Source organism: Ambystoma mexicanum, chromosome 11, assembly GCF_040938575.1.
Source record: "Ambystoma mexicanum isolate Mex_15411 chromosome 11, UKY_AmexF1_1, whole genome shotgun sequence".
Lineage (NCBI taxonomy): Eukaryota > Metazoa > Chordata > Amphibia > Caudata > Ambystomatidae > Ambystoma > Ambystoma mexicanum.
This window is the reverse complement of record NC_090934.1, coordinates 840,674,782-840,699,904: the sequence shown is the minus strand read 5'-3', so window position 1 is coordinate 840,699,904 and position 25,123 is coordinate 840,674,782.

Below are 25,123 nucleotides of genomic sequence, written 5' to 3'. Positions count from 1 at the left end.
CAAACATGGACCCCTTGTTCACTGTTCTTAGAGAGGCAAAGTCCCACCCTATTGATGAGGTCCAACCAGACCAAAACAAGTGTCTGGGGTTGCTGTTGGTACTCTTGTTCAGAGGAGAATTGCCTAGGATTTCGGTGCTGGACTGCCCCAGGGCAGGACAAAGACTGATATGTTTGGGATATTTCTCCTCTGTGAAAGATAGTGAGCTAAAGAATCTGGGTAAGGCTCTCGTAACCAGGACTTATGTCTGGCAGAGAGACTCCCATGACCCCCTTTGTTGTTTTTTCCATTCATGCTTTGCCATTTCAGAAACCCTAGTAGGCCCTTTGAAACCCAAGAACTGGACGCATGAAACCATTTCTAAAACAACAGCCACAGAACGGAGAAACATGTCGCTAATCACCGAAATAAGCCAATGAACGGCTACACTGGACTAGGTCATTAGCCAGAATTCACCCATATCCAATGTAAATAACATCATGACCTTAAATTCACAGATTACAGTTGGAGGGGCCTTCTTTTAAACAGTTGACCTAATATAGCATTACGTTTATATCTATCCATGCACTTGGTCCCACTCCTTGTCCTTCCACCACAATTTTCTTGTACATACTGGAATTCCAATCCTCCTTTTAATGTGTGATGGGTTTCCTCCTTCTGTAGCTGACAAGCCTAAGATTTTAAGCACCTCCTCCATGCTAAATTTCAGAATCGCCACTATTACGTGTAAAGATTAGACTGAAGGGGAAGCCCCAATTTATATGGTTTGACTTCCTGTTTACAACTGGGTGGTGTTCACGTCCCTCCTTCTTTATGATGAATGCTAAAGTGCTGGAAAATGTCGATCAACTTGGATGAATGGAAACGTTTTGAATTAATAATAACCTGTGGAAATTGCTCTGTGCGGCTTTCCAAAGCATTGGATTTCAGGCAGCTATGCATGTTTCAGTGTGTGGTGGGGGAACACCCATTTCCATATCTTACTTGGGATACATGTTTTATACTTGATTTCTGTTAGTCCTAATTGCATTCTGAATACCCTATCAAAATATGTATTGACAACAAAGCACACTAATATGCAATTTTGGAGAACGAGAATTCAGAACATTATGGAATCAAAGGGGATACAAGGGAGTCTCTTAATTGCTGACCAGCTTAGGGCCAAAAAAAGCTCGGGCTCAGTGACCGGATAAGAACTAGAGAGAAATGCTGTAAATTACGTCTATTCAGGGAACAGGCGTTTGGGATAAAAAAGTTGAACACTCCAGAGTCTTATTTGATAAGATTCCCTGATCCAAAGCGACAAAATCTTCTCATGAGACTAAGGATGAACTTATAGTTTACTAATGATTTTTTGTATATAAAATTAGTCTAAGTAATGGCTTAGGTTTTGTTCTAAAATCTCTGAACCAGAGACGATAAAGTAAAGCACATGGTTGCTGAATGCCGTGCCCTGATTACCTTAAGAATTATGTTTTTCCATCACTTCTTCAAGGATTATCAAATTGTGAATACAGAGGTAATGTGGAGGGCTCTGTTTGGTGGTCACAGATCTCGAATGAATATAGCCTTGATACATTTTATGCAAGCCTTAATTCTGCTCGAAGTGAGCAAATGTGAGACTTGAAAAAAGGTTTAGTGTCTCCTTTCCTGTTAATTGGCCACATAACGTACAAACTGAAATAATTGAGTCATTAATACTTTGGGGAAATTGTAAAAAATGTAAAATGCAAAATGTTTTTTTTTCTTTTCTCTTTCTTCTTGAGGAGCATGATGAATATGATATGTATATGTTTTATTGGTTATAAATGTTTTATAATTTAATATGTTATATATTTGAAAGGCTGGTTTTCCAGCTATAACAAATAAATAAAATGTAAAAAAATAGTACTTGGGACACATGTTTTTAAGCTGCAGGAACATGTTTGTCTTTTAGGAACTAGTGTTTTGTTCCCATTCCTAAATGCATATTAACTGATATCTGCCCAGAGTTTGCGTGTTTTCATTTACATGTTTATGTATTTATTCGCCCATTTTTAGTTTTGGCTATTAGGTGGCGCTGAAAGCGCTACATACAAAGCTGAAACTATTGTCAATAAAATAAGAGCTTTAACATAAGAGCTTGAAATGTGGGCTTTGAGTGTAGGTGTGTAAGGCTTTTCAATGCAGGTTGACATATGGGGATATATTTAAGTAGTTTTTCTATGTGTCCCACCCTTTTAACGCCCATTGCTAAGGGAAATCTATAGGATTTTCCTCCCATTACCACCCATTTCCCCTGCAACCACACCTCTTTTTGCACTCTTTGGCTGAATTTCTACTGTGTGGTGAATTTGTCAGCCATTTGTACTTCCAAAATGGCGACCGCCATCTGTTAATGTTATTTAAAAGTTATTTGACTTGATTGATGCATTAAAATATATTTATTGCAGGCAGCTTTCAAGTTATGTTACACATTTTACAGTATATTTTATTAAACATAAACTAGGTAATGTAATATTATGTTTTGGTTTAAAATGGCACTGAAAATGTGCATCTAGTGACTAGTGGAGGATTGGTTTAATGTTTTTGATGCAAGGAACACCTGACTGGTGCAGTAAGTGATGTGATTGGATGTGCAGTATGTGTTTGTTTCTAGAAAGAAGCCATTTTGTTTCTATATTCCAAGCGAGGACAAGTATGTGGATTTGTGACGCTTTCTTTTTTTTTTATTATCGTTGCAAATATGTGCCGGCGGCAGCTTAACAACATCAAGCCATCACCGGCACATATTTGCAACGTTAGTGCAAATAATTTAAATGTCAGCGGTGCCTTGGCTTTTTTAGATGCCGCCGCCGCCGACATTGAATTTGTTTTACTAATGTTAGAAATGTGTGCCTGTGGCGGATTATTGTTGTTAAGCTGCCGCCAGCACAGATATGCAACGTTAATAAAAAAAAATTGCTTCCCTGATGCCACCACCGCCGGCTTTGAGTTTGTTTAAGTGCAACTAATTCAGAGCCGGCAGCGGCTTGGCATTCCTGATGCCACCGCAGTGTCTGATTTTGTTTTATTAATGTTACAAATATTTGCAACGTTAATTAAACAAATTAATAGCCTCCGCAGCTTGTTTTATAGAGCCGTCCCAGGTGGGCTAGTGGGTATTATAAGGCCATCAGGCCTTTCTTTTTAATTATAATATTTCCCTGGTGGTTTAGTGGTTGATTTCCAGGTGCAGGCTCCCTTACATGTTCTCTACTAGACCGGCGCGTGTTCGTAGCTCTTCAGCGGTGTAGTTGTCGGCTCTAACCCCTCCTTCAGGGAGATGGTTACGACCCACTCTGGGTAGCGAGCGTCTTGCTGCCTGCTGGGCCGGCTCCTGTGAGTCCAGCCTCTTCCCTGTCTTGTTGCGGCTCGGGCCACCCGCCGTTCCACAGCTACTTGCTGCAGCACACTCCCTGCCTTTTGTTGCAGCACAACCGCCGCCCACCATCCAGTTAAAGAACGGCTGGGAGGTGGGCCTGCCTGCACTCGCTCCAGCACCAGTCAGAGTATTCAGGGTCGGGCTCCCTCCCCCTTGGCCCCGTCACATAATACTTCTGGTGGAAAAACAAACATTACCTGTGTTAAACAGAAAATAAGAATGGTGTCAGTTTTTGAATTATGACCACTTAGCCATGCATTTAACTTACTTGCAGTTTGTGAACTTGCCAAACATTGTGGAAACCCTATATATTGTGACAAAGTCCCCTGCCTTTGTGGGGTAGCCATGGTGGCTGGGTGTCTTTGCCTGCTAATCGGTGCTGGGCCTAGGGCCAGTGTTCCACGGCTCACCCCACAACATCCCAGTCATATATTGGCATAGTTTCAACCAAGCAAAAACATGTAATCCTATCACTATTAAGGAATCACATATTCAGGATGTGTCCTTTAAGTGTGCTAGAATCCCTCTGTCTGGTAAATCCAAACTACAGAACAGAAAATAAATGTTTGTGCAGTAAGATTTGATGCCACTGCAAAAATGTAAGCCCTTGTTTTCAAGTAGTTCTGCTAGTAACAGGCCATTCAGCGGCACAGAATGTGGCATCAAGGTGCAGCGAGCATTTTAGGGGGCGAAAGCAACATGTTGCTGATAAGCTACTTGCTGGGGACCACTGCTCTAGAGTCAGACTGACCTTCCTTCTCATGTCAAATCCTTGTCATTAGATAACAAGCTTTGGCAATGCCAACATTTTGGGTTTTTGTGTAGGGATGGTAAAGGCATTTGCCAAGCACTGACGTAGTGGTAATGCAAAATGGTGCGAGTACATGGGCATATAAAAGCAGTGCCTTGCAAAGGCCTAACACTAACAAGCCAAAACTGTTGGCTTTGCCAATGTGTGCTTGTTTTTGGGACATGCTGTTGGTCTACATTTATACTAGTTTTCTAGCTCGTGTTATATTATGTGATGTTTCATTATGCCATTTTTCAATAATGTCTAATGTTCATGCACCTTGAAGCAGCCATGAGGTGGCAGATAACATGCCCAAAACACCCAAATAAATAAAAAACACAAGCACAGAAACTAGGCCTGGAAATGTAACGTGGTTACCAAAATTTACTCCCGGGTTTGACCTATGATTTGCATCCTGCCCTCTGTCAACAGGACAAAGTATCTGCGGCCCAGAACAAGGAGGATATACAATGTCTGAATTTTGCAGACTAAGGCCCATAAACACCCAGCCTCAGCCTAACAGGATTCCCCCTTATACACAGTCTATCTCCGACTCTTCCCCTCTTGGCTCAGGCTTGACATTCTGGAGTTTGACCTTGGATGCTAAGTACAGAAAAATTAAGGCAAATAAGACATCAAACCTTTCCGAGCACACTTTAGGGCTAATGAGGCATCCAACACTTCATTGTTTACTAACTTATAATTCTCAAAATCTGCCTAGGAAACAACACCCAATTATCCCAAAAAATGTAGGTCCTATCTGCCACCTCCCTTTTGCACTGCATCACTCTGTCCCTGTGTTTGTAGCAATCAATTTCTGCCTGCCCTTCCCCCTTATCTTCCCCTTGCTTATTTTCTTTCTTTCAGAAGACTAAGGTATGGATACCCAAGGCGGGGGCTCAGTACACTACTCCACGTACAAGCCTACATGCTCTGATACTTCTATGGTGATGACTTGGCACAGTACAAATGAATATTAACATAGCATTTCAGAAGGGCAAACATAGGCTTGGTAAAAACCGGAAAGGCTCAAGCCAGCCCAAACTGCAAGGTCACATTACTTGTGCACAGGACAGACTGCAAACCCAGACTTGTTTCAGCATCATTGGGCGTAAGAAGCAAGGTGTATATTGGCAAAGCTTACACGCTCCATTCCATATCACAAGAACAGCAAAAGTGGTGATAATATTTCCATAGCTCAATTTTTTTTAAAACTCTGTTTATTGATTTTTAGCAGACAGTATACAATTCGACAAAAAGCCCACTCAAACTTGCAAAACTTTATTAATATCCCCCCTACCCCACACCTCCTGTCCCTCCCTCTTCCTGCGTCCCTCTACCCAGGCAGGTACCCTCACACAACCGAGAGGAAAAACTGGGGCAGAACAGGAAGCAAATTAAAACAAATCTAGTAATTTCAGGCACTGAGGGCACCACTGGGCTCCAAAGTCTTCCTTAAGGAACGCTAGGATTTAGCCCCAGTCTGTGGCAAAGCTTTCTAAGTTATTGTTCATCGTATACGATGCCCACTCCAGGGCCACCCATTAGCTCAATTCTTAGCATTGTTGATAATCTGGTCTGACGTGTCATCTAAGTAGAAGAGATACATGGAAAATCAGGTGTCCCGAAACCTAGAATCAGGGAGGAATAAGTTTGAACAACAGAAAAAGATTCTAGGCCTTTATCAAAGAAACTTTTATTTGATGTTTCTTTTTTCCTTTTTTTAATAGAAAGTACATTTTACACTTAACTCAGAGCACATAACACAATTCTAAATACAATGGACATCCCACCATTAGCAAAAGAAGACTAAAAAATCAGACCTAGTGTCATCTAAATTGACATTTCTATGGTCGGGTTGCCCATTATTTTTTGCAGGTGAGGGTGTCAATTTTCCAGGTCTTCAAGCATTGACATTACTAAATGAGGGTAATGGAAGTGCCATCAAATGCCCTTTGACTCCATGAAAGCATACTCAGAAGTATTGTTGCATGACCGTGGCTCCAATAACATGACAATGTGACATTGCATAGACTTTGACTCAGATGAAATCCAAGGAATATAATAAGTAACCATAAAATAAATTCAAAGACTCTTAGTCATGCATGTGAGTTGAAATGGACAGGAGATGGGTCATTGATGCATGACTGAAGCAACAAAGTGAACATATATGCGAATATGGAGAAGTCATAAACGCTGAGAAGATAAATGAGATGAGATGTAATAGATGTATATACGCAGAAATGCAAGGTAGATGACACACATAGAAGCTTGCTAAATAAAGTAAATAGAACACGGGTAAAGCAGCCATGTTGAGAAATAGGATGACGGCTTTGTGTACTAGTAAGCGAGAAGCTTCAAGGAGAAAAACAAAGTTGCAGAGCTTTCAGGTACTGGAATAAAAATTTGTGCAAGAACAATGCATATTTGTTTGTCTCGGGATCAAGAATGACGCAGCAAGAAGCAACGGCAAGGCACAAAAAGAGATGAAGAGGATAAGCTACATACACAGGACATATTTCTCCTAGATTAAGCAAAGGAGTGAACATTTCCGAGTGCCAACTATTGTACAATTAAAGACATAGAAAGCTCATGCCGGGGAGTGTAATAGCACCCAATATATTTGAATGAAATGGTAATAAATAGAAGGACAGAATGGACAAAATCACATGTGGTGTGAGACCAGAAGACAAGGCCTATTCATAAAGCTCCAGACGAAGATAGCAATGTAACTTCACTCCCTTTAAAGTTCCAGAGAATAGAACTGTCAGCAAGGTCGACTAAAGAGAAGAAGCCTTGGCTTAGGGCCTAACTGATGACAGGTGGTAGGCTAATTAGCCAAGTGGGCAGTTGGCTGACTTTGTTCCCCACACCTGGGTTTCATTTTGCTAAAATGCTGTTAACAAGCCAAATGTCTAAGGTTGCTAAGAGAGTGCCAACCAATCATGAGGGCCTATGTAATGGTGGACTATACAATGTTGCAGAAGCAAATCCGCTGCTGTTATTCTGATATTATCTCTATGTTACGTAGTTAGAGTGGTTCAAGGCGTATCCACCAGATAAGGGGCAGCCAATGATGTTACTAAAACCTATGCAGACTATAGGTAAATATGTTCCCTTAACCAATCCCTCTGCCTGATAGGTTTTTACTGTCTGCCACGAAGGATGACGTCATATCTGATGTGCATTGAGGTATAAAGCCTTTTGTGTAATTGAAATGCGTTGAGAGTGTGTGAACTGCGATTTGTTTTGCTCGCCAGGTTTCCCTACTTTACTGAGCTGATAATAAAGTAGTATTTTGCCATATTCTTTGAGTCTTTCCGGTTATTTGGGCCAGAGATCAGTTATTGTGTTAAACCCATCCAGCACTTAGAACGCTCCAGGTTCTACTGTACATTTTGGTAGCAGTGCAGATGGTTCAATCCAGACCCCCAGATTGTTAACATCTTCCACCATCACCCAGAAGACAGCAGAGTTTCCTGTGAAAAGTGGAAGAAAAACACATGTAAGACGAGACGGTCAGCAGGTGTCTCTTTAAAGTAATTCCTGTCTAGTACCTACGGGCACGCCGCGGACCGCAGGAGAAGTGGTCAATTGGGGAAGAGTCAATACCGAAGGGATCGAACTGAACAATGGACGTAAGTAGAAACATTGAAAGTGGCAAATAAAAGGGGAGGGATCGTTTTGCATGTATATATTGTGAGAAACCAGAAGGTGTCTCACCCACTAGTGCCCGGGGATCTGTCATCCAGGTGGCCAGGAAACGGCCATCGCTTTTGAATGCAGTTCCTGGGGGTGGACCAGTACGGGAGGATCACCTGCATGAGGGGTTTTCGGGGAGTGGGAGTGGGACATCGGATGGTGAGACACGGTATCCCCTTCCCTGTAACACCTTTACCCCATCCTACCCAGTAGGATATTTAGGAACTCTACCCACCCCCTTTTTACAACACAAGCACTTTCTCACTTACAGCCCGCTCTAAAGGAAAGCAGATTAACACCCGAGCCGTGTACCTGACATTTCCCAATACTATGGTCAGACAATTATCGACAATCACTCACACCTGACTTCCATTACACTCCCGAACCAGAGAAAAGGTGGAGCATGAGAGTACACTCTGAGCAAGGCAAAGCACACGATGAAACAGGTTTGAGATGGCAGCCGAGCAAGAGTGGAAAGACTCCAAAACCGAAAGGGATCGTAAGGAGGGAAATTCCCTTGATCTTTTTCGACAAGGAACCATTACTTTCCAGAGACCTCGAGAATAGAAAGCGTAAGACCAGGAAACCAGGCTGAAGAATCCTGCATTGCGTGTCACAGATACCCAGGGCCCTCCCGTGTCAGTAATCAAGGCATGGAGAATCACCAGCCGCTGCGGTACTGTCTTTGGCTCCAAGAACAAAGCAACATCAGTCAAGTCAACACAGCCGGTGAGCTGGGGAGACCGATATAAGACCGGTCTGTGTTGAAGCAAGGTTGCAAACAGCAACATTGTATGGCGAGCGCTGGAACGAACATTGTTCAAAAAAGCGTGTGATAAGAGACGTGAGTGAAGTTAAACTGCTGATGAGTGATTGAACTTTAAAGCAAGCTACAATACCTTTGACATAGTGGTCCGGCACTGCATGGCTGCTCAATCTAAGATCTCTGTAAGGTATCCAGCTGAGAAGTAATAACAGTAGATATATTTGGTATGAGCATGGCGGAGGGAGACCAATTGAAAGAGAACAAATAAATGTGAATCAAAGTGGTCAGGCAACGGGTCAAGCAAAATCCTGCGCACAGTCTAATGTGATTGATTTCAATTCAATAGAGAAAGTTTGGAAAAGTATGTGAATTTGGTCCGACCCTGGGAGAGGGAGACCAATTGAAGTTTTTGTGTTAATGTGGGTCTGAGCCCGGCGGAGGGGTCGTCGGGGTGAACATTAAAGCACCTGAGAAGTTGTATAAGTAAAAATCCTAAGAAGAAGAGAACTTTACTATTTTGTCATGTTGCATCAAGCCCTCTGAAATAAGAGACTTTGAATGACAAAGAGACTTTGGCACAGAAAGCCCTGATGTTGAAGTCTTGAGCTGCATCCTCGTGCTAAAGAATCCAGGGGAGGGTGCTAAGCTCGAGTCTGCCACCTTGTCTCATGCTGAAAACGTGGGGAAGGGAAGCCAATGGCTTGAACATCCTGACATATCATTTCTTGAGCACTTTTCGTTTGCATAACTTTGTTTACCACACTAATTTTATTTAGAAGTAAGTATTGGCAATCGGTATATTAGTATAGGCCCTTTTATTTTGATGAGACACCACTAGGACTGCGTTATTATTATTTGATGGTCGTAGGTTGCTCCCATGTTTAGATTTAGGATTCGATAGTCGTTTTTCAAACCCAGTTGAAATCCCTTACAATATATAGTGAGTAACGTAATGGGATTTGCTTAAGAAGAGATACCTCGTTTCCCATTCTCAAGGAGATAGAAGGGACAGCATCACACTCTGGAACAGAGTATTTTTTAACGGATTGCTGCAGCCTAGTTCAAAGAAGGGTGCGTGACACACTCCAAAATGGAGTAAACTAGAGATGAGATACTTTTACTAGGAAGGTAAAGAAGACAATCGTAGAAATTGTTCTTCTCATTTGTTTGGGGTTGTGAAATATTAGTGTAAAAAGTTGACGTGCTTTGTATTAGTTGTGATAATATAGGTTATAGGTTGGAACTATAGAGCGATAGTTATAATTCAACTGATGAAAAAGAGAGTAAAATAAGATTCTTACATTATCAATAATGAATAATGAAAGCAGGATAGTAAGAATCAATGGAACCATAAACCAATAAGCAAAAAGAATATTTATGTGCAGGCATGGACAATTTTGGGAGACATGGGTGACCATTGATGGTGCTTGCCCGAATTGATTGTTGTGATTTAATTAATTAAAGTAATAAAAGAATAAAAGAACTGGTAAATATTGACAGTTAAAAATGATGCGCCATTATGTGGGATACTCCCCTTCTGCACTTATGCAAAAAAATACCAAGGTACACCCCCAAGATTAGGAAATACCATGCTGAGTGGGTAAAAGGCACGGCTGACAAAATGTTCATGTCTTGGACTCAAGATGGTTTGTTATCAAGAACAGTATTGCAATCCATGACAACATACTTACATGCTTCATACTCAAGGAAGAAGTTATAGAAAAAGTTAGTTATTTTAGAACTATGGGAAATGTATCAGAGATAGAGAGAGAAGACAAATCCGAAAAAGAGTGGATGATTAATCAGCATGAAGGGGAGCTCCTCTTTCTCGTTCTGAAGACAAAAGCACAATCAATGATGAACAGGGATTTTATCCTCTAAAAGAGCTAAAAGCAGTGGCGGGGTATGTTAATCCGACATACACCCATCCCCCGCTTAGGGTAGTGAAGATAATATAGAAGAAAGCAAGATTAAAGAACACAAATATATGTCCGTATGCGATGAACATAAGAGCATGATGAGAGAAGGGATAGACAGTAAGATGTAGAAGAAGAAGCCAAGAGACAAAGACAGAGCTAGTGGAGTGACAATAGTACAGAACAATTGGGGGGCATGGCCAGCGCGCATGGCATGAGGACGGCAACCTGAAGAGCTCCTGTCCATGATCCTACAGAGGACGACATTGCGGCGTTAAAACAACACGTGCATCAATAAAATATATATTCAGGAACAGAAGAACCCTTTTCCTATGCTCGACCACATCGCTGGGAGAAATCGGAATCAGCAACCGAGAAAACGGAGCAGTTAAAAAAGCACCCATATGGCACCCAAGATGGCGGCGCTCATCGCGGGAATGAGCGAAGCTCCAACACAGTGAGCCTGAACGAAGCACCGGCTGTGCCGCTGGAAGAGACTGCTGCGCGAAACACCCTCTGCAACTGAAGTGGCAGTCCCACTCGACGCCACTGACGTTAGCGGCGGTGCCCCGAACGAGCACACAGTGTCGTGCTCAGCGAGCAGCAGGCGGGACGCAAAGACCAGAGGTAGCCCCAAGACACCTGAGGAGAGCGGGAACTGGGTCCACGAAGCGACTCCAAGGGGGTGAGAGCCCAATAACGGATCCACATATGGAGGCGTGGAAAATACTGGGCAGCGAGGGAGAGTGGCAGAAGAAAGTGATACCACCCGCCGACCCCCGCAGAGAAACAGGAAGCAGGAGACGGTGCCCGGGACAGTGTTGCCCCGACCCGGGGGAGCGGGGCTGCGGCGCATGGACCAGCTGAACGAGAAACAGTGAGTAGGTCGCTACAAGGAGTCAGACTCCACTACCCCTGCTAACGGCCAGAATACATGAGCCAGGAATAGAAAGGCCATATAACTATTTAACAGAAGGAATGGGGGGAGAACTGAAACGGAGAGACCGGCCATATACCCAGGAGAGCAGTGGCACACGCAGCATGCCCTAGCAAGCCGCAGGCAAACAGCGGAGACATTGCTACGCGGTGCACACACAGTGAAGAAAAAGCATAGAGCACAGAGCCATATGCGAGGCTCTGTCATTGCCTGAGCACACCAACGCCACAAAGGGCGCAGAACCTGGCGGTACCGGAACATTCAAGCAGGGGGAACCCCAGACTGAGGACCCAAGTGGGGCCGCCGTTATGCACCGCTGCAAGGCCACCTGCAACCTACATGAAGGAGGGAGCCGACCAAAGCACTAATCGGCGACCACAGAAGGTTACCACCCCGCACTGCGCCAGCTAGCACCCTACGGCTTTCCACGGCACTAGACATGAAGGGAAACAGCAGCAATCCCATAACAAGGAATGATATGCTCTGACAGAGGTGGGACCACTAACAAATGAATAAACGGAGACTCATTAGGTGAATGCCCCAAGTGAGTCAAAAAAGGGCAAAGTAACGCTGAGCAGACACAGCAAGGCAGCAGTGCACAACACCTGGCATTTAACTGGGCATATATATGCACTCCTAGATACGGAACCGCCAACTACTCATCCTAAATCAGGTAAAAACTGAGCTACACCTGAGAAGACCCGGGATTCAATGTAAGAGAGACGAGCCGAGAAGGGCCACCCCAAATCTGAATAGACAATTACCCAACCACGGTCCACCACCCAGGCAAGAGCTACCCACTGCAGACCATAAAACCACCAAGCATGCTATAGTGCGATAGCATGCAATCCACCACAAATGACTGGAAACCCTGGGAAAGGTGATGTCACCTCCTAAAAACAAATCAGAAACAGCAACAATGGACTCCTTCACGACGGTCAAGCCCAAACAACAACTACTACAAGACGCTGCTGTCAACGCAGAACCACCAGTCCCGGCGGTGGATCCTAAAGAAACGCAGGTGCTACAAGCCATTGCGGCGCTCTGTACATTCATTGATGACAAGTTAGAAGAAGTAAAGTTGGATATGCAGCTAATGCGACAGGCACCCGTAACTGGACGGAAAGAGTGACCGCGACAGAGGCAACCCTACAAGACAACGCTGAAACCACACAAGATCTGAAAGCGAGAGTCCAGGAACTGGAAATGACAGTGGGGAGACTGGAGGCATGCTCTGGGGATGCGGAAGGACGCGCCTGCCGAAATAATATCCGTATACTAGGGATCCCGGAAGACATGGAGGGCCAGAACCCAACAGAATTCATAGAAACGATGTTACTACAGGAAATTGGAACAGGAAAACTCACCCAGGGGTTCTCTGTAGAACGAGCCCATAGATCCTTCCAAAAACGGCCCCCACCAGGATCATACCCTCGACCAATAATAGTGAACATTTTAAACTTTCGTGACAGAGACAATACTGCGATACTCAAGGGAAGGTGGGGAGATCAGAAGAAATGACTCCACAATAGTCATGTATCCAGACTATACCCCCGCTGTGCAACGTGCAAGGAACTCTTTCATACCAGTAAAAGCAAGACTACGGCAAATGTATCTTAAATACATGCTACTCTACCCAGCACACCATAAAGTACTTTACAAAGGAAAGGTAATCTTCCTAGAGACTCCAGCTGCAGCAAACATGTGGCTTGAACACAATAACCTTGCAGACAACGCAGAGGAAACAGTAAAAGTGGACAAGAGATAAACAGACGACCGGAACTGCACAAGAAGACGGCTGCCTTCCTACTGAAGCACAGAGTGGACTATTAGATTTCACTTAAAGCTGCAACAAACAGATGAAGATATTGGACAGGAGCACAAAAGTCCAAACACGAGAATGGCATTGACCCACGCCACCAGGAACAGTGCAGGCAGAAGGCCTACACACCACCTGTACCGAAAGGCCTGCAAGGGCCCAGAAGGCTCGGGAGACCCCGAGCGTTGTGATTTGGAAGCAACTGCTGGGGGCAGTTCTTCATTGTGTTATTTGGTTTTCTCATTCACCGGAATGAAGGTTATAAAAGTTGGTAAGTCTCCGACGAGTGACAGAGCGAGGGAGGAAGGTGGGCGGGCAGAAGGCGAAGATCTGATGAGTCTGAGCGTGCAGTTGATCGGGAACTTCAGTGGCTTGACTGCAACTGCAGACAATTCATATGAGGGGCAAGGGAACCCGGAATTCCCCACTGAACCGCCATGGCAACGCGAATAAAGATAATGACATGGAATGTGCGTGGCCTGGGCACTTACCTTCGCAGAAATAGAATCAAATCCTATCTACATAGTGAGGGTTTGGGGATAGCCCTACTGCAAGAGACACACTGCACAGCAGAGTCTGAGGCCAAACTCAGGGAACATTGGGGGGGTCAGGGATCCGATACTTCCTACTCCAGATATGCAAGAGGGGTGTACACCTGGGTCAATACCCAACTCCCATTCCACCTAACTAAAACGGAAAAGGACCCTGAGGGCAGATATGTGATAATATGGGACGCATCGAATGAACGGAAGTATGCATAGTAAACTCATATTTCCCCAACAATAACATCCCAGCCCACGTGAACACACTGTGTACTAAAATTATGCAATACAGGAATGGCTTTTTCATATGGGGGGAGACTTTAACTGCGTGCAGAACCCAGAACTTGATAGGTCCTCGCCCCCACCAAAAGGCCCATCGGCTGCCACTTCGGCCCTGAATACCATGACGGACGGGCTGGATTTAGCAGATGCATGGCAAGAACTACACCCAGAGATACGAGAATACTCATACTTCTCGTCCCCGCATGGCCTCCACACAAGATTAGATTATTTCTTTATTAGCAGGGAAAACCTACCCCATATAGAAGGAGCGCAATATTTAGGGAGAACCATCTTGGATCATTTGCCACTTCTGGTGGAATGGAACCACATCGGCCCCAGACCTCCCATTCCCATGTAGAGAATGCCCGTAGATGCTTTGAAGGATCAAGCATTCAAAGACGATCTACAAGACTCCATAGACAATTTTATAGAAAAAAACATGGGAAGTGTGGAACGCATAAGCACAATGTGGGATGCCCTAAAAAATTGTAACACGAGGGGAGATCATAGCAAAAGCACGAGGCATCAGAAAACTACTGCGAAAGGAATTAGATCAGAGGGAGTGGGAAATCGAGAAACTGGAATCTGCCCCTGCAGACATCCCACAGAGAGAAGATGAACTCAGAACACTTAGGGAGGACTGCACAAAAGCATGGAGCAGACTGGCCAAATTTGACTATGTCACTAGAACAAATAGAACACACGCCGAAGCAGATAAACCGGGCCGACTACTGGCCTGGCTCTGCAAAAAGGAACACCCTAGGCACACAATCACTAAATTGCAGAATGAAGGTGGCGAGATGCACCAAACCCAGCACAGCATAAATGACACCTTCAAGCGCTTTTACGCACAATTATACTCCCATGAGGACCGAGTTCCCCAAGATCAAATAGCAGACACGCTAGAGGAGATAGGACTCCCTATACTGTCCCCCACACAATCTGAAACCCTAGACACAGACATCACAACTGAGGGCATAGCAGAAGCAATCAAATCCCTGGCCACATGCAAAGCTCCAGGCAGTGATGGGCTACCCCCAGAGTCTTACAAAGCATACGAATCCTCTCTGACACCTCTGCTTCATGAGGTCTTCCAAGAGTCGTATGAACGAGGGATCCTACCTGATAGCATGAGAGAGACCCTTGTGGTCCCAGTGCTCAAGCCAAATAAACCTGCAGACAAGTGCGACTCTTACCGCCCACTCGCCATGCTCAACTATGATGTGAAAATATTAACCACTATCCTAGCGAAGAGGCTGTCCAGAATATTAGGAGACATTGTGCACACGGACCAGAACGGTTTTGTGCCAGGTCCCAACACAACTATGAACTTACGTAGACTACAACACATAATAGCCCAAACTGACACAAATGGGGAATTGTATGCGCTATTATCCTTAGGTGCCATCAAGGCATTTGATTCATTATATTGGGAGTGGTTGGTGGCTGTCCTGGAAAGATTCGGCTTTGGCCCAAGGTTCATAAGATGGATCAAAATACTCTATAACAAACCGAGAGCACGGCTGAAATCTGGGAAGCATGTGTCAGAGGCATGGGACATATGTAGGGGAACCAGGCAGAGCTGCCCGTTCTCCCCCATGCTTTACATACTGGGATTGGAGCCCATCGCCATTTACTTTAGGAAACAATTCTTTGATGAAGGAATATGACTAGGAGGGGTGGACCACATCATCTCACTCTACACAGATGATGTACTGCTATATGTCAGAAACCCACATCTCAATGTACCGACAATGCTAGAAGCCATCAACAACTACGCCAGGGTCTCGGGCATACAATTCAGCAAGACAGAATCCTCTCTGTTCCCCCTGGCAGGTCTAAAGGTAAGAGTATAGAAGAACTCCCCTTGGTGGGCATACAATGGCAGACCACCTCATTCCGATACCTTGGGGTCCAGATAATGCACACCCCTGAACTAATGCATGAACACAATACAAGGGCAGCACTACCCGCACTGTGCAAATCAATGGGATTCTGGGCGAAATTACCCCTATCAATGATGGGCAGAGCCTCAATAATCAAAATGATTGTCCTCCCTAGATTCCTATATGGGTTCCAAAACATACACTACTACATCACAAAACCCTTCTTCCGACTACTTTAAACAATAATCCGAGAATTCTTATGGGGAAAGGGCAGACATAGGATGGCACTATCCACATTAGTCCTACCGTACAAACAGGGTGGAATCCAACTATCAAACCTAGAGAAATATTATCTGGCAGCCCAACTGAGCTTTGTAACGAAGTGGTTAGCAGACGAAACCACATCTGAGACAGCCCTGCTACAAACTATGATCTCCCCGATACAGCTGAAGGCACTTATTTTGGTGCCCCAAAGCCTGCTGAGAAATGCACCTTTCCTAGCCACCCTGGGAAGGAAAATATGGCACAGAACTAGCACGCTCATGCATCTAAAACACCCATACTCACCAGAAGTGCCAATGATCTCAGATCTAGGCAAAACTGGGGGTTACCTGAAGAACATCAATCTCTGGGAAAGAAAAGGGGTCTACACCTGGGGTGACCTATATGCCGAAGGAACCTTCCAGGAGTTTACATCGCTACAGGCAGAAGATGATATCCACAGGGGTCAATACTTGTGGTATCAAAGGATTCGCAAAATAGCATGAACAAAATGGGAAACCTGGCCGGAGGAACCAGACACAGACCCCCTCACGACATTGCTATATAACTTGGGGGAGGGATGGACACCAGTGTCTCAAATATACAGCCACCTAAGCGAAACTCCCAACCCCGAAGCGCTGAACTAAAAATCAGGTGGGAGGCAGACATGGGACGGGAGATGACAGACAAAGAATGGGACAGAGCACTAACATTCCCCAAAGAAGTATCTAGAAACCCTAGATTCCGACTGATGCAGTTGAACGTGTTACACCGCACATACCTAACCCCATGTAAAATGGCGAAATTCAGCAAACAAGCACAACCCAACTGTATCTGGTGCTGGGTGGATAAGGCAAACCTAGTCCACATGCTATGGGAATGTAACAAGACACAGACTCTCTGGGTAGGAATAAGGCAGGCATGCGAGAAGGCAGACATGATCAGTTACGAGTGGACCCCTGCTGAATGTCTTCTGGGAACTTACCCCAGACTACCGAAACTCAAGCATGTAGTAAGGCTAATGGACATAACGTGCATATTAGCTAAAAGAACTAATGCAATGTCTTGGAAAAAGCCTGCAAGGCCAAAATATGGCACAAAGAGTTTGAAAAGTGGGTGAACGCTGAAACAAAGGCCTGGGAAGACAGCGTAGCTAGATCCACCTAAGACTCAAGTATGGCACTGAAAGCATGGAAAGACATCATAAGGAAACTGTTTCACCCCTCAGATGATAAGCCCCCATGAACAAGCCAACCTAGAAGACCCTTGGAGAGAGTCGAGCATAAACTCAGGTGGCCCTCAAGCAGCCCTCCCCCTCCACGGCCTGGGTACCCCCCCTCGCTGGAAGCTTGTGAATTACTTTACAAGGACAAAATATGGAGACAGTTAATGTTAACTTTGTTTGAAATGTTATTGTTTAATGTGTTACTGTATAATAACAGAAAAGCTGATAGCTTGGCAACTGAGGTATACCTATATGATGAGCAAATGATGTAAGTTAATAAAATGCCAATAAACAAATTTAAAAATAAATAGTACAGAACGAGTGGATGGCAGGACAGATACTACTCAAATTAGATGGAAAGAGTATTGCCAATGTTAAAGAAAGATAAAAAGAGAGGAATGGGAAAGAAAGAAAATACAAAGAAGAGAAGGAAAAAGAGAGGATGCAAAAGGAAGAATTAAGAAGGTATATGAGCAGAAAAAAGAGAAAAGCGGAGAAGAAACGTAAAGAAATAGAAGGTGAGAGGAAGAAGAAAACGGAGATGATGGGGAAGGGAAGAAGAAATGAGAAGGGGTAGAGGACAAAGGGAGGACGAAATATATCACATTGTTAATAGATGTGTAATACCAGTTGAAGAACAAGAACGATGGGAAGGAGAGAGAAGGTCACAACAGCCCGCAGGGAACTGCCCGAGATACCTAGAATACATACATGGGCTGCTGAGCATGAGGCAGAAGGCATAACGAAAAGCATTGGGGAGGGATCTATATTGGTAAATTAGGGAAAAAGATAGTTACAAGACCAAAGGGAGCATTGAAGGATCTCTACCAAAAGAAACAGGTGGCAGATCAGGTGACATAATGATGGAGAAGCATAGAACACGGTCCTTAAGCAGACTAGATCTTCATGACGAGGAAAGGGATAACAGCCATACCAGTTGGGGTATAATGATGTCAGATGAATAAAGGGAAGAAAACGAGGGAGCGCGAGGAGAGGGCTCATGTGGCTTTTCGATAGATCCAAATATAGAGAGAGGGGTAAAGTGGTCAGATTTAGAAGACCCAAAAGAAAAAACACCAGAGCCTATAGCATATTCTGAACAACCACACACACGGTTGCAATCGCACAGGGATATATCCCAGTCTTATGTAACTAGGATAAGGAAACGGGCAGAACTAGCCCCACCTGGAAGACAAGAAGCGTAGGTTGATATGATTGTAGAACAGGATTCACACAATTCCTATTATCAAAGAAAGGGGAAGGACGACCACAATATATACTGTGGCCACAAATGGATCGAGAACATTTGAAATGTCATTCACCTAGTTTGACTACAGGTGCAGGAAAATTGATTCATGTGTGTAACGCTTACCTCTGGGGCCCTGCAGAAGTGTCTGGTCTGGTCTGTCGGCAGGCTTAATCACCCAGCAGACAGAGAGTGGAGAGTGGTCTGGATTGATGGGTAGGTTCCAGGTCACTCTGTATTGCTGGATCTCTTGGGACCCTCTTGATGTACTTACTGTAGGTATAGTCTTTCAATGATTGTCTGCAGACTTAACCCAGTTACTTCACTGGATCACAGGGGCCCAGGCCTGCTGCGGCGCACCTGTCTGCCTTGAGGAATGTGTCTTGTTCATGGCGCTATACCTGCACTGGCAAAGTCTCACTAGAGTGCCTGTGATGATTGTGATGTACTGTTGTCCCAAGAAAGGATTGTTGTTAAGCTAGCTGTTATCCAAAGAAATGAATGTCATTAAACTGTTCTTTGTTTTCCTCCAGGTCCGCTGAATGCCTGCAGTTGCGGTACTTAGAATCAATCGGGGAGCCCCGCTGCGTGCGAGGAGCGGACCGAGGTAAGTGCAATGATGGGGGCGTGGGAGGTGGTGGATTCCCCCCCCCTGGCTTACCCCTGTGTCCTTTTGCCTTGCAGGAGCTGCGGGCGAATCTCCGGAAGCGGACGAGCGGTAGCAGACACTGAGGCGAGGAGTGACTTCACACGCTGGATCATGTGGTGTTGGTGGAGCAGTTCCTGGGGAGTTTCAAGGTGAGTATCAGGTGAGTCTTGAAGACAGCGCTGGATCCTTGAAGAATACGCCGGGACCGTGATACACGGATCGAAGCAGGCAAATCTCACGCTGCTTCCCAGCCGGAGAAAACGCTAAGCGCTGGGTGTGGCCCAGGGTGGGGTTTATATAGCCCTGGGCCTCACCCAGCACCACTAGACCACCAAGGATTCTGTGCTGCAGGCCCATTAGGGGCCATATTGGATCCTGTTGTAGGACCTGTCCCAGGGGCCATTTTGGAAGGGGCAACTACTGAATACACTGGCAGCAATCTGTTTCTGCGTCACTCAGCCACCCTCCTAGACCAGATGCCGCTGATACTGCCAACTGGGGTTTTGTGGATCATGACAATGTGTTAGAAAGAATGACAGCAGGAATGACGTTAGCAGTGGATGACGTAAAAGGCCTACTAGCAGCTATTCTAGGGGAGAGAGCTGATGACGTTTGGAGATGAGCAGGATATGCAAGTGTGACAGCGCAACACGACACATGACAGAGCGCCATTTAACAATTGTAGAGCAAACATATGGAGGGCGCTTAAAGTACAATATCCTGACACATCAGATATGGTTGCGATTAGGCCAAGGAAAATGGCTGAGGACAAAGATCCTATTGAATATAGCTGTAGCATTATTTTATCATATTTTATGTCAGGGTCTGCCTGAGCTAGTGCAAAGCCAGATGAAAAAACAGGTAGGGATCGAAGCGAAGCAATGGCCAGAAATCCAGTTGACTATCGTACATCATTGGCGATTATTACAAGAGAAGAATAAGAAAAAAATCAGAGAATAGAAAGCAGAAAGAAGCAAAGTTAGGTCAGAAAAAGTTGACAACATTTGCCATAGAAGGAGCAGTACTGACTAATCATGAAGGCATGGCCACACAAGAGTTACAGCCTACACAGCCAAGCAATGTACGGTACCCTCTAGATCAGGGCCGGTACAATTTATGGCCACGTGGTAGAGGGAATGGACCTAGAGGACGAGGAGACGGATTTTAAAACCCTCAAGGGGAGGAGGATTTAATGGAGGACAGCCGCAGCAATGCTGGAATTGTGGGAGGACAGGACATATGGCCCGCACGTGTAGAAGTAGCGGGTCATGCAGCAGAGCTGGCACACTCTAAGAGGGGAGACAGGCTATTCTCCACAGTATATTACAGAACCACCAGAGTATTATTTGCAAGATCACATGCAGTATCAGATACGTGTGCCATAAATACAGCGAACGCAGCAGATCCCACTGCAACTACAATCACCACAAGGGCAACCACAGTGAGTGCCTATGCAAACACAACAAGTGCAGACATAACAACAACAGTATACGCCGATGCAACAACCAACGGTGCCACAATGGAAGGCGAATACCGGAGTCCCACAAGCATCCACACCAAGCAACTTGGTGTGTTCAGTACTATCTGTGACACCAGACCCACATGAGGAACTGCGGGTCAAGGTACAAATAGGAGGCAAGACAGTTTTGTTCCTTGTAGACACAGGAGCAACCCACTCCTGTGCTCGAGAGGGAAAGTACCTAATGTCTGGGATCGCCATGAATGTGCAGGGCTTATCTGAGTCTGAGTTTGTTCCTTTGACTGAAGAATTACCAATTTCAATAGGAGAACATGGCGGGTCTATGCCACTATTGTATTCTCGGCAAACACCAGTTAATATATTGGGATGTGACTTGATGACAAAGCTCAACATGACGATATATTTTACTGATAAAGAGATAGTGTGTTCCACTCCAGGGATACACTACATTTACATAAGAATTCACGTTGGCATTTACAGGCGCAAGACATTACAAAGGGTTCCTTTAGACCGAGAAGGATTTTTTTATGGAGTCAATATTTTGTTGGCATGGCTTCCTGGATTGATAGGTAAATTGTTGAGAACACCTGACAAATATTTGTTTAGGCCAGAAATGCCTATGTATGATGAGGACGGACAGGTTATCCCCATAGAACTAGAGGCAGCAGTGGTAAAAGAGGAAAGGGGGTATTGTTCATGGGAGAGACGATGAGGGAAGAGCATGAAGAACAGTAATAGCCCTTAACGAAGGATATAGACTAACAGATTTAAAAGATGAGGAGCTGTTCAGAAATTCAAATTCAGATGATGAGTTAGGATTTGTCATAAATCTCACTTATTGGATTAAAGTTGAGAATAGAGACAATACCACAGAAAACGGCATTGGTAAGGAAGAAACCGTCATTTTTGCAGGAAGATTTAGAAAACGTGCCAAGCATCTTATGGAGCAGCAGTCCATATGATGTGGGACTATTGAGTGGAGCAGGAGCAGTTAAGATAAAGGTCAAACCAGGAGCAATTTTACCACGAGAAAAGTAGTACCCTATGTCTAGAGAAGCAGATGAAGGAATATTTGAAACCATTTCTACTTTAATACAGCAGGGAATATCAGTACCATTAGAATCCACATGTAACATGGCTGTGTACCCGGTGAAGAAATCAAAAGGGGGGTCATGGATAGTTATTCAGGATCTATGCCTCTTAAACAATATTGTTAAAGCAGAGTTTCCAGTGGTACCGAATCCAGCTACAATATAATGTAACATCCCAGCTAAAGACAAATATTTGATAGTTATAGATTTAATAAATGCTTTCTTTTCAATTTCTATTCATGAAGACTCACAAGATTTGACTTCGTTTTTGTATAGACATCAGCACTAGCAACACATAATATCACCTCAGGAGTACTATGAGTCCCCATCAACCTTTAATAGGGTCCTTCAGATGGACCTAGGTAACATACAATCGAGAGCACAATAATTCAGTATGTAGATGACATATTAGTGTGCAGTGAGACAGAAGAAAGATGCAGAGATGATTCAGTTCGACTGACAATACTAGCAGAAAAGGGATACAAAGTAGATAAGGAGAGACTACAATATTGCCAGGAAGAGGTCCTGTACATAGTGCAGCTAATTTCTCAAAAGGGGAGAGAAGTGACACAGAAAGAGCAGAAGTAATTGTGGAATGTTCAGACCCACTAGCCTATGCCCTGCAACATCACTGTGCACTGCTTTCATCAAAAACAACAGTATGGCTGCCAAAAAGCATTATGCGCGCAAAAAATCGATGAGAACTGCGCAGGGAAACCTGAAAAATAGGCCGCCAATCCATTTTGCCTATGTCAGTGGTAAAACAGGAGACCACACTGCCAAAATATATCATTGGGCTGTCCACAGAGTAAAATAAAACTGCTTGAAAAGGCAGTGCTGCATTGCCAGGAAAATCCAGAAGTGTTTAAAATCAGTTTTTCCTTGACTATTGAAAGTGCAAAATCATGGCTCTCAAACAGCAGAGAAGATCCAACATCCTTGTGGGGTGTTCACCATCACCTTATTTAAGGAATCCTCATAAGCACAATGTCAGGAGAAACACCTTTCATCAAAAAAATCCACATTCAAAAGGTGCTTGCATGGGAAAAATATGTCAGAAATGGGCGCAGTACCGTCGCTCGCCTGCGTCCTAGCTGTCATTACTTATACTGTCAGTTTAAAACGTGTGTCTTAAAATCAAATTGTAGAAAAGAAGAGACTTGCCATCAAAGCATTATGGGTTGCTACAATTCAATTTCTATGTTTTAAAAAGACTGGAATAAAGAGATCTATGTGTATATTTGTGGAAAAAATAAATTGTATTTTAGAAAGGAGCATTTGAAACTGTGTTTTAAAAGTGGACTAATGTCAGCTACACTGGGCTTCAAAGACATTCCACAGCTTCTCCCCAAACAAAGGAATCTTCCTCCCGCTCTCTGCTCAGGAACTGGCATTGAGTTGTTAATGGAAGTGGGAGGAGATTTTGGCCTGTTGCTCTGAGTGGGACAAAAAACTCCCTTGACTGAAAGGAAATGCAAATTCGGGCGTCAACAGAAACCAACTGCTAAGGAACAGAGGCTCAGGTTGCTCTTGGCCCAGCCCAACCTTGGAGGGGGAGCTAGACTGATATCTGTAATGTGAAATTCCAAGGAAATATATTTTTGGAAAAAGACTCATAGAAAACTGTGAACAATTTGGAAAAATCTGTGTTTTATAGGTTGTTAATATAAAAATGTTGCTCACAATTTGAAACTACTCTGAACCCTGGGCAATATTCAGAGACCGGACTATTAAAATGTTGAAATTGTAGCAATTGTGATCATGCAAGGAATATGAAAGTTTACAGGATTATGCCCAGATGTCATGCGCAAGTATGTGGAAAAATGTGTACAGATCTGACACTGGGTAACCAACCAAAACCGCGAAAAACTGTCAGTTTTGAACCAAAACTCTCAAGAAGATGGGACTCGGACAGATACGTGCTTTATTAAATATGTGATGTCAATATGTATGATTAGCAAGTGGTGATATTGTACATATGCTTTCTGTGAAAAATAGATTTTCTGTGTAGAAACAAAGGGGAGGTTTTTCCCTAGATTGTAAATTGCAGCATCACTATGACACTAGGTTTCCTTCTCAAATCAGGAGATGGGGAATACTTTGACCAATCGGATTCCTAGAGAGTGGGCTTAGTATAATCAGCCTACTCACCCCTTTGGGAAATACATGAATAGGGACTGTTTTAGGACCTACACACACACATTCACCTATCAACTGATTTACTGGCGAATCGCTCTGCAGGATAACCCAGATCCAATACTCCAGAACTCTGAAAGCAGAAGGCCCAATTCCAAAGCTGAATCCTTCTCAGTTGGCCTTTAAAATCTTGCAACCTGATTTTAACCCCAGACTTCCAAGGGGCACACCAAAATTTAACAGCCTGGCTGTGCTGTTTTCTGCTTCTGGCCAAGAACTCTTGCCAAAACCCAGAGATACAAACCAGTAGAGCAGAGCTGAAACCAGATAGCTGTAAACTCCAGAACCAACCCGGCAGATCCAGTCCAGAGTGTTGTGCAGAGACCAGGGTGCCGTTCTGAGTGCAGAACCGGGTGCCTGAATCCTGTCTGGTGGACTAGCCGAATTCCAGTCCAAAACCTTTGACCAGACCCTGACGGGCCTATTCCAAAACCATAGTTGTGAGTATCTAGCATAGAATTGTACATAGCCCATCTCTTATCCTTAAGTAATCCTATCCAACCCATTCCAACATATCCAGATTTGCTTTGTAGAATCTCTTTTGTCTGCTCTGAATCTTTCCCTCATCCATATAGTCCTTTGTTAATTGTAGTGATAATATCATATTTGCGCAAATATATTTGCTGGAGAAAGACAAGTGTCTCAGTGGGCAAAAGTCAGAGCGGAGGCGCCCTGTTCTGGTGGCTGTACTGTTGGGTATCTTGCATCTTCATACCCTCCCTTAGTGCCAAGAAAATCTTTGTTTGTGATATTCAAAAGCGCATCTTTCATTGAAAATCTTGACTCTTTCTGAAAAAAATCGACCTCTACTAAAACCTTCATAACTTTTGAACCGTACATGCCAACTCCTTATAGTTTTTCTGTAATCGCGTTTCTCGCGCGCTGAAAAGTTGGCCACGATTCTGCATTTGGCTCAATTTCATCACATGTAA